Source organism: Polistes canadensis, unplaced genomic scaffold (assembly GCF_001313835.1).
Source record: "Polistes canadensis isolate GaletaPanama2010 unplaced genomic scaffold, ASM131383v1 scaffold_40, whole genome shotgun sequence".
NCBI classification, from domain to species: Eukaryota; Metazoa; Arthropoda; class Insecta; order Hymenoptera; family Vespidae; genus Polistes; species Polistes canadensis.
In genome coordinates, this window is record NW_014569587.1 from 454723 (window position 1) to 462375 (window position 7653).

General features: G+C 34.9%; 1 long non-coding RNA gene across 2 annotated transcripts in view; it reads right to left on the reverse strand.

Annotated features, from left to right (window-relative positions):
• LOC106784774 overlaps nt 1–7243 on the reverse strand; it is an 85315-nt gene extending 78072 nt beyond the window's left edge. For both annotated transcript variants that reach the window (XR_001381447.1, XR_001381446.1), the window contains exon 1: nt 6810–7243. This is a non-coding gene — a long non-coding RNA (uncharacterized LOC106784774). The remainder of the gene's footprint in view (nt 1–6809) is intronic.
• Nucleotides 7244–7653: the final 410 nt, after the last annotated feature.

Below are 7653 nucleotides of genomic sequence, written 5' to 3' on the forward strand. Positions count from 1 at the left end.
AAAAAGAGAAAAAAAAATTCAGTTTTCCATACCAGTTATATTATATGGGATTATTAGATAAAACGTTTTAATTCGATGAAATTATATTGGATATATCCAGGAAATATCCTATTGTAATAGTTTACTAAAATCGTAGGGATAGAAAGATGTTTTCATTGGGAATTATCCATAAAGAGTGAGAGAGAGAGAGAGAAGAAAAGAAACAATGCAATTGTCGGCCGAACGAACCAACGAAAATCTCAAAAGGCTTAGAGAACCCATTGAGGTGAACGTAAAGCAATTTCACAGCTGGGATCAAAAAGCGGACTCTCACCTTCGTAAAACCACGTTCGATTTTCTCTCTCACTCACTCTCTCTCTCTTATTCTGTCTTGTTCACTCAGTTTTTCTTTCTCTTTTACTCTTGCACATCTTCGTTATCGTTTGATGCTCGATCTAAAAGTCACGTGCAACAAATTCTTTTATCTCGTCGTAAGTAAGTAGTAGTAGTCCTATATATATATATATATATATATATATATATATATATACACATTAAATCGTAATACCTATTTTGAGTATTACGATAAATCCAAGATCATGGAAATAATCGGATTGATAAAAAGAAAAAATAAGGATAATAATAAATTCTTAAAATTATAAGCAGACAAAGAGAGATATCACTGAATAAGTGAAATAAGAAATAAGAATAAATAAAAGGAAAAGAAGGATAAGCAATTTTGCATAGAACGAATGAACGAACGAACGAACGAACGAACGAGATACGAAATATTTCTATATTTCCGAAACGATAAACGCGAGAAAGAAGAGTACTCGGGACAAGCTGGTCGACTCTCACTCGTGTCAAGTCATTCGGAAAAGCTATATTACTTGCGAAGAATGAACACGAATCTCGAATGAGGAAGAGAAGCAAGAGGGTCTTTCGCGATCAAAAGAAATTCTATTCGAGAGAGGTGAAGTTATTCTTCTTCGTCGTCCTTGATCTTCCTTCTCACCTTTTATCTTTTTTTTTCTCTCTCTCTCTCTCTCTCTCTTACTTTTTCTTTACATATTTTTCTTGAATGGACGTCAAGAGATAGATAGAAAGAGACAGAGAGAGAGAGAGAGAGAGAGAGTGAGAGGGGGGTTAAGAATCTTATTAAAAATATTGGCGCGTCGTTGCAGGCATGATGCACCGCCAAAGAAATAAACGTAGATCATACAATAAAAGCATTTCCCGGGCATCGGTTTTTCGCATTTTTCTTTTTTATTTTTTTTTTTTATTTTTTTTTCTCTCTCTCTTTTTCTCCCTTCTTCGAGCACTCTTCTTCTTCTTCTTCTTCTTATTCCACCAACTCGTACAACCCCACCCCCCCCCTCCTCCACAATTCTTATTTCCTTCAATTTCATTCCAATCTTATTGTAAATGATTTTATTTCTCTCTTATCCTATCCCTTTGTGTCATTTCTTATAATATTATAATCCTTTTTTACATATACTCTCTTATCTTTTTGCGTACTATTATATCATAGTCATAAAGCTCGATTCTAACGATAATATCATTCTTCTTTCTCTCTTTTTTTCTTTATCACTCCTTCACAAATACATAACTACTTATATTCGCAAGTGTGTATACATATACATTGATGTATTAAAGAAAATTGTTGAAGTACTTTTTATTATAAAATTTAATTCGCTACTCAACTATTTTACCATTTCATTATTTCACGTTACCAATACGCGTTTCCACATGCTAATTTATTATTCCTTTCTCGAAGAGAGAGAGAGAGAGAGAGAGAGAGTGAGGATTAATTTGTGTTGAACAATAAAAAAAAAATCAATCCCTTTTTTTATACTCCTCTCTTTATCTACTGTAACATTCCCTCCATCCTCCTTCCTATTTGCCAGCCCTCTATACTTTCTTCTATCCTTTTTTCTTTTTTATCGCGACACTATCCGATATAAACATTTCAATCTTCCTCTTTATCTCTATTACCGTGCCGCTGTTCCAACCACCACCACCACCACCACTACCACCACCACCCACCCACTCACCCACCACCATCGCGAAAAGCAACGCAAGCTTTTCTACATCCTCCTTCCACCCACCCACTCACCCGTCTGTTTTCCCTGTTCCCTTTCTACCTTCCTACCTTCCTTCCTTCCTTCCGTTTACCCCCCCCTCCCTCTCTTTAAAATCCACCACCAGAAATTACGCGGAGGCTTACCTGCCGTCCGGCGTAACACCTGCGGCTTTCCCATTCTCTCCCCTTTCTCCTGCACCCCCGCCACAAATCCTACTTCGCTCTCCCATCCCCCCTGCCTCCTCCTCCTCCTCCTCCTCCTCCCCTACACGTTCCCTGATGTTTTATCATCCTTCTCTACCACTCGTCCTCGTTACGTGGATTATCGATTTTACGAAAGAACCTCCGAAAGGATCCTCGTTATCGTCATTACGATCGTAACCATTAATATTTTCTCTATATTGTTACTTGATTTTTCATTTAGAAGTGTTTTGTGTGTTGAAGGTATAATAATATATTTCAATGAAATATGATTTGTTCTAAGTTATCGAAATATCGATTGATTAAAGATATCGTTCAACGTTAAACGTCTAAAGTTGAATTAATTAACATTTATGTTAATCTGAATGTGATGATCTATCGTCAAAGAAATTTTTCATAAGAATTCACTTTATGGGAAAAGTGGTGGTGATACACATTCATGATACAATAATTCAGACCACCTCCTCTCTCACTCGTTACGAACGTTTTGCATGCAATCACATAATTCTATTAATAATTTTTCTAAAAATAATAAATTATTAAAAAATTGAAACAAGAAAGTAAGTTTGTAATCACAAATAAAAATAAAGATGAAAAATATCGTTGGTTACGATCATAGGACATGATAAATATATTTGATCTGGTAACATGATATTTATAGAATCAAATTGAAATGTAGTTAACAAATGATCGAGATCCTTTCAATTATTTATCTATTTTTCGGGGGATAAATCTATTAATATATAAATTTAACAAAAGAGATCAAAAATAATTATCGAAAGATAAAGAAGGTGCAAGAGAGGAGAAAGAGAAAGAGAGAAAGATAAAGATAAAGATAAAGATAAAACAAAGTCTTTAATTAATAACTAAAAACAAAGAGATTACAAAGGAAAAATAGGTATCGTTTTACAATGGTTTCTATCGAGCTTAAATAACGAAGAAAGGAGAACATTTTTTGGATTACGAGGAGAATCCGATCGTCTCGTACGGATCCATTAAACGAAGGAAAAACTCAACAACGGTCATTCAAGAAGCACTCAAGGAAAGTTGAGCTTACAATCGGGTGTACCAGCTTGAGAGGAAAGATAAACGTCAAGAATCTTTCTCTCTCTCTCTCTTTCTTTCTTTCTTTCTTTCTTTCTCTTTCTTTCTTTCTTTCTCATCTCGCGAATTAAAACTACTTGGCTAATGGCTCGGATGCGGTCGAATGACGCTCGACGAAATAAAATACCCCCGTGAAACTTCTTATTCAGACGCTGTCGTTTCCGACACCAAGCCTCAACTCCCCCCCTCTCTCTCTCTCTCTTTTTTTCAACACCTATTCAACCTTTCTTTTTTCTACGATCATCGTTGGAAACTGAGACACGTTTGCAAACGAACTGACGATTTTTTATTTTCCCCCCCCTTTTATAACTCACGATTTATCTATTTCAATTATTCATGTGTAAATTGTAATATAATGTAAATCGAATAAAATTAGATTAAATAACTTTGGCGTTTAAAATAAGAACATATATATATATATTTGACGATGAGATATGTAAAGGGTTGGTATCCGTTTGATTATCGATCGATACGCATAGAAAACTCGATGTCCAATTGACCTTTCACTCCGTATCACCATCGGACTAGTTTCGACAGCTGTCATGGCAGGTGTTTGTTAAAAAAAAAAAAAAAAAAAAAAGGATCATGAACATCTTGAAAAAGTCGGTCGAAAGAATATATATATATATATACTGATATGAATAGATATTTACACATATACATATACATATATATATATGTATATATATATAAATTTAAATACTTCCATGATATATTACAAAAAAAAATAGAACTAAAGCACTCATCGATATTTTTCGTCAACGTGCCAGGTCATTATTCGTTGAAATGTGAAAGGTAACATAAAACAAATTTTCGGAAACAACATCGATAAGAGAAAGAGAGAGAGAGAGAGAAAGAATACAATAAATTTCGAAAGCATACGAATTACATTATAATGCGAAATAACGTGTACACAATAAACTTGTTGTAATACGAGTTAGTACGTAAATTTCGATAGACGTCGAGGAATTGTTTAACGTCACAATCGACGACAAAGATTCTCTTGAATTTTCTCTTTAATAATAAGAGCAAATGCTACGGCGCTTGTTAACAACGGGTTGAATGAAAAACTTCCTCTCTCTCTCTCTCTCTCTCTCTCTCTTGGTCTTCATCTCTCTGTCTTTCTTTTTCTCTCGTAATTCTGATTTTTGCATTTTTGTATCTTTTACTTTGTTTTTTTTTTTCTTTTCTTTTTCATCGGTACGCGATGAGAAAGTGGACGACGTAAAATTATTCGCATGGCCGAAGTCAAGTGTTTCGACCTATAGAAAAAGATAGAGATAGGTGAAAAGGTAAAAGAGTGTGTGATAAAAAGAGAAAGAGAGAGAACAGAGGAGCTATAGCAACGCGTGCACGTTAAATCTTTATCACTACATAACTCGCACCATTCGGCTTCTCTTCTCCCATTTCCATAATTTATTTTTCACATACTACTGCATCATATATCCCACACACATATACGTTAGGTAAATACTTATGCCCGTGTATGTTCCACCGCGTATACTCGCATGCCCATGCATGTTTCACCTCTATGCTTGAAGTGCCACACGTATTATGCCAGCTGTGTTTATCGTAACATCGGTAAAGCGCAATCGTCCTGTTCACCAGTGTAAATTTATACGACTATGGTGGGTTAAATATTATCCGGGAATATTTCGATGGGAAGGAGGTGGGAACAGGGGAGGAGGACGGACGGATGAACGGAGAAGGATTGAAATAAAACAATAAAAAAACACCCTCCGTTTTCAAAATAAAAAAAAAACAAACAGGAAGGAAAAACTGTAAAAGAAGAGAACAAAACATATTGCATATTTGTATATATATAAAAGGAAGTTTTGAGGATTTGCAGTTACGTGTTTGACGTTTCGTATTTTCCTCCCTTCCCTACTCAATTCTCACCTTTAATTTGATGTTAGCCGTTCTCATATGTTTCGAAGTTACTACCCCAAATCGTGTATATCGAGTTAGCACGATATAAACGTTAGAAATGATTTATCCATTCCTCGATACTGGGAAGTGAGGAAAGAAAGAGAGTGGAAATGGGGAAAAGATTTGATTGTTCAGGAAATACTTGACATACGAACGTGTTCTAGTTTTATTCTTATCTTCCAAATTTTGTTCCCTTTAATAATGTAACAATATAATTTTAACTGACTAGACACACACGGAAATAGGTTGATTTTTCTATAAGAGATAAACGTTAGAACAAAAGATCGTTTAAAAGGAAAAGAAGAAGAAGAAGAAGAAGAAGAAAAAGATTAAGAGAAAGGGGAATAAATAAAAAGATGAAATCCTTTTTGTGTGTGTTGTAAGGGTCGAACGTGCCAAATATGGTTCCCCTTGACCTCGCAAACCAGCCCATCGTTCGTTCATTCGTTCGTTCGTTCTCGTCGTCACGCCGCCGGCAGCAAAATTACCGTGCAAACGCAATTGCAAACGCTCGCGCAAATACGATTCAAAGGGTAGAGGCAAGAGAGAAAGAGGGTTGGAAAGGTTCGAGAGGGTAGTAGTAGTAGTAGTAGTAGTAGTAGCAGCATTCACTGTGGTGTCTTCTTCGAACAGAGAGAAAGATAAAAAGAGATAGAGGAAAAAAGGGAGAGTGGGAGAGAGAGAGAGAGAGAGAGAGAGAGAGTAAGGAAAAAAGATAGAAAGAAAAAGAGAGGACAAACGCAAAGAGGGAGAGAACCATCCGACCGACAAAATGACGCTCAAACTAAATTTCGCAAGAGTTTTGTGTTATTCTCTGAGACTTTTAATAATAGACTTCAGCGCGTTGACCGAGACAAAGATAAAAATTAAAATTATATATATATATATCTATATGTACACACACATATACCACCACATATTATATAGGTATACAAAATGTGGATAGATCGAATATTTTGTCAATGATACGAATTAACGTGTCAAAATTATTCACAACATTTTCCCAAGCGCCAATTTCTTTTTTTTTGGTTTTTTCGCCTAAAGTATATTCGACAAATTTCATCTTTTTTTTTTTTTCTTTTTTCTTGGTCATCGATCAGAAAAATATCATTTATAAATGATTTTTTTTTTTTTTAAATATTCTACACAGTTTTAATCCGTCAACTGTATACGTTCTTCCAACGAATACTAATTCCATTCGATTGAAAGTAATAGTAAATATATATTATATATAGATATATGGATTTTTTTTTTTTTATAAGGGAATGAAAAATACACGAAAAATAAAAAAGGAGATAGAAAAAGACGACAAAAACGTTTGACGTTGGAACGAGTAAATTTTATACGCTTTTACCCGCTCAACTTTTCGACCGACCGACCAATTCCACCCCCTCCCCGGCCACCCCATTTATTTTTTTCCTACAATTTTTGTCTATTCCAACATTATTATACAACGAACGAGAGAAAAAAAAAAAAACACAACATAATTAATAATAATCGTGATATCACTTACCTCGCGTACGAAATGAGACCTCGTATATTTAGTAGAACTCGTGATCCTTGCCATTTGACTTTTTAATCTGTTTTTTTCTTCTATTTTTTTCTTGGACTGTCGCCGTTTGAATTATTTGTTTTTTTTTTTTTTTTTTCGGTTTTCGTCTTTTCCTCCCTCACGACTTCCGATGATGACACTTTTTCCTCTTCATCGCGAGAAGCCGAACACGCGTCCTCGTGTCGTGTCGTGTCATGTCGTGTCATGTCATGTCATGTCATGTCGCGTCGCGTTGCATTGCGTTGCATTACGTTGCATTGCGTTACGTTGCGTTAGGGTTGCGTCACGTGCGATACTCGCCGACGAAGGGACGAGCCACGTGACGTGTTTCCTTCGCACCCGCATTTCTCCTTAGCAAGAAGAAAGATAGAAAGAGAAAAAGGGATATATATATCTACAGGTATATAGATACAATATACTAAAAAAAAAATAAAAAAAAAAAAAAGTAAAGAACAAAAGAAAAAGACGAAGCTACCATTATTATTGCGAGAAATCTATCTATCTATACTTATTACCCTTTCGTTGGTTCTCGTTTAAAAAAAAAGAAAAAAAACATTTAAGTTATCTAATCGAAATTGTTTTTATTGTGTCACACATCGTCAAAAACACCTGCTTCACGAATTATCTTATCTTTTTTTCTTTATATCTTCTCATTTTTTTCGTATATATACCTTTTACGCAAGTTAACGTTTCTTTTTGTTTTTAATTTATTACCATTTTTGTTTTTTTTTTTTTGTTTAAATTTCGTCACACACCCTCGGCCAAACTCGAGTCGCGATCAAAATTTGTTTTAAATGTTTCTCTT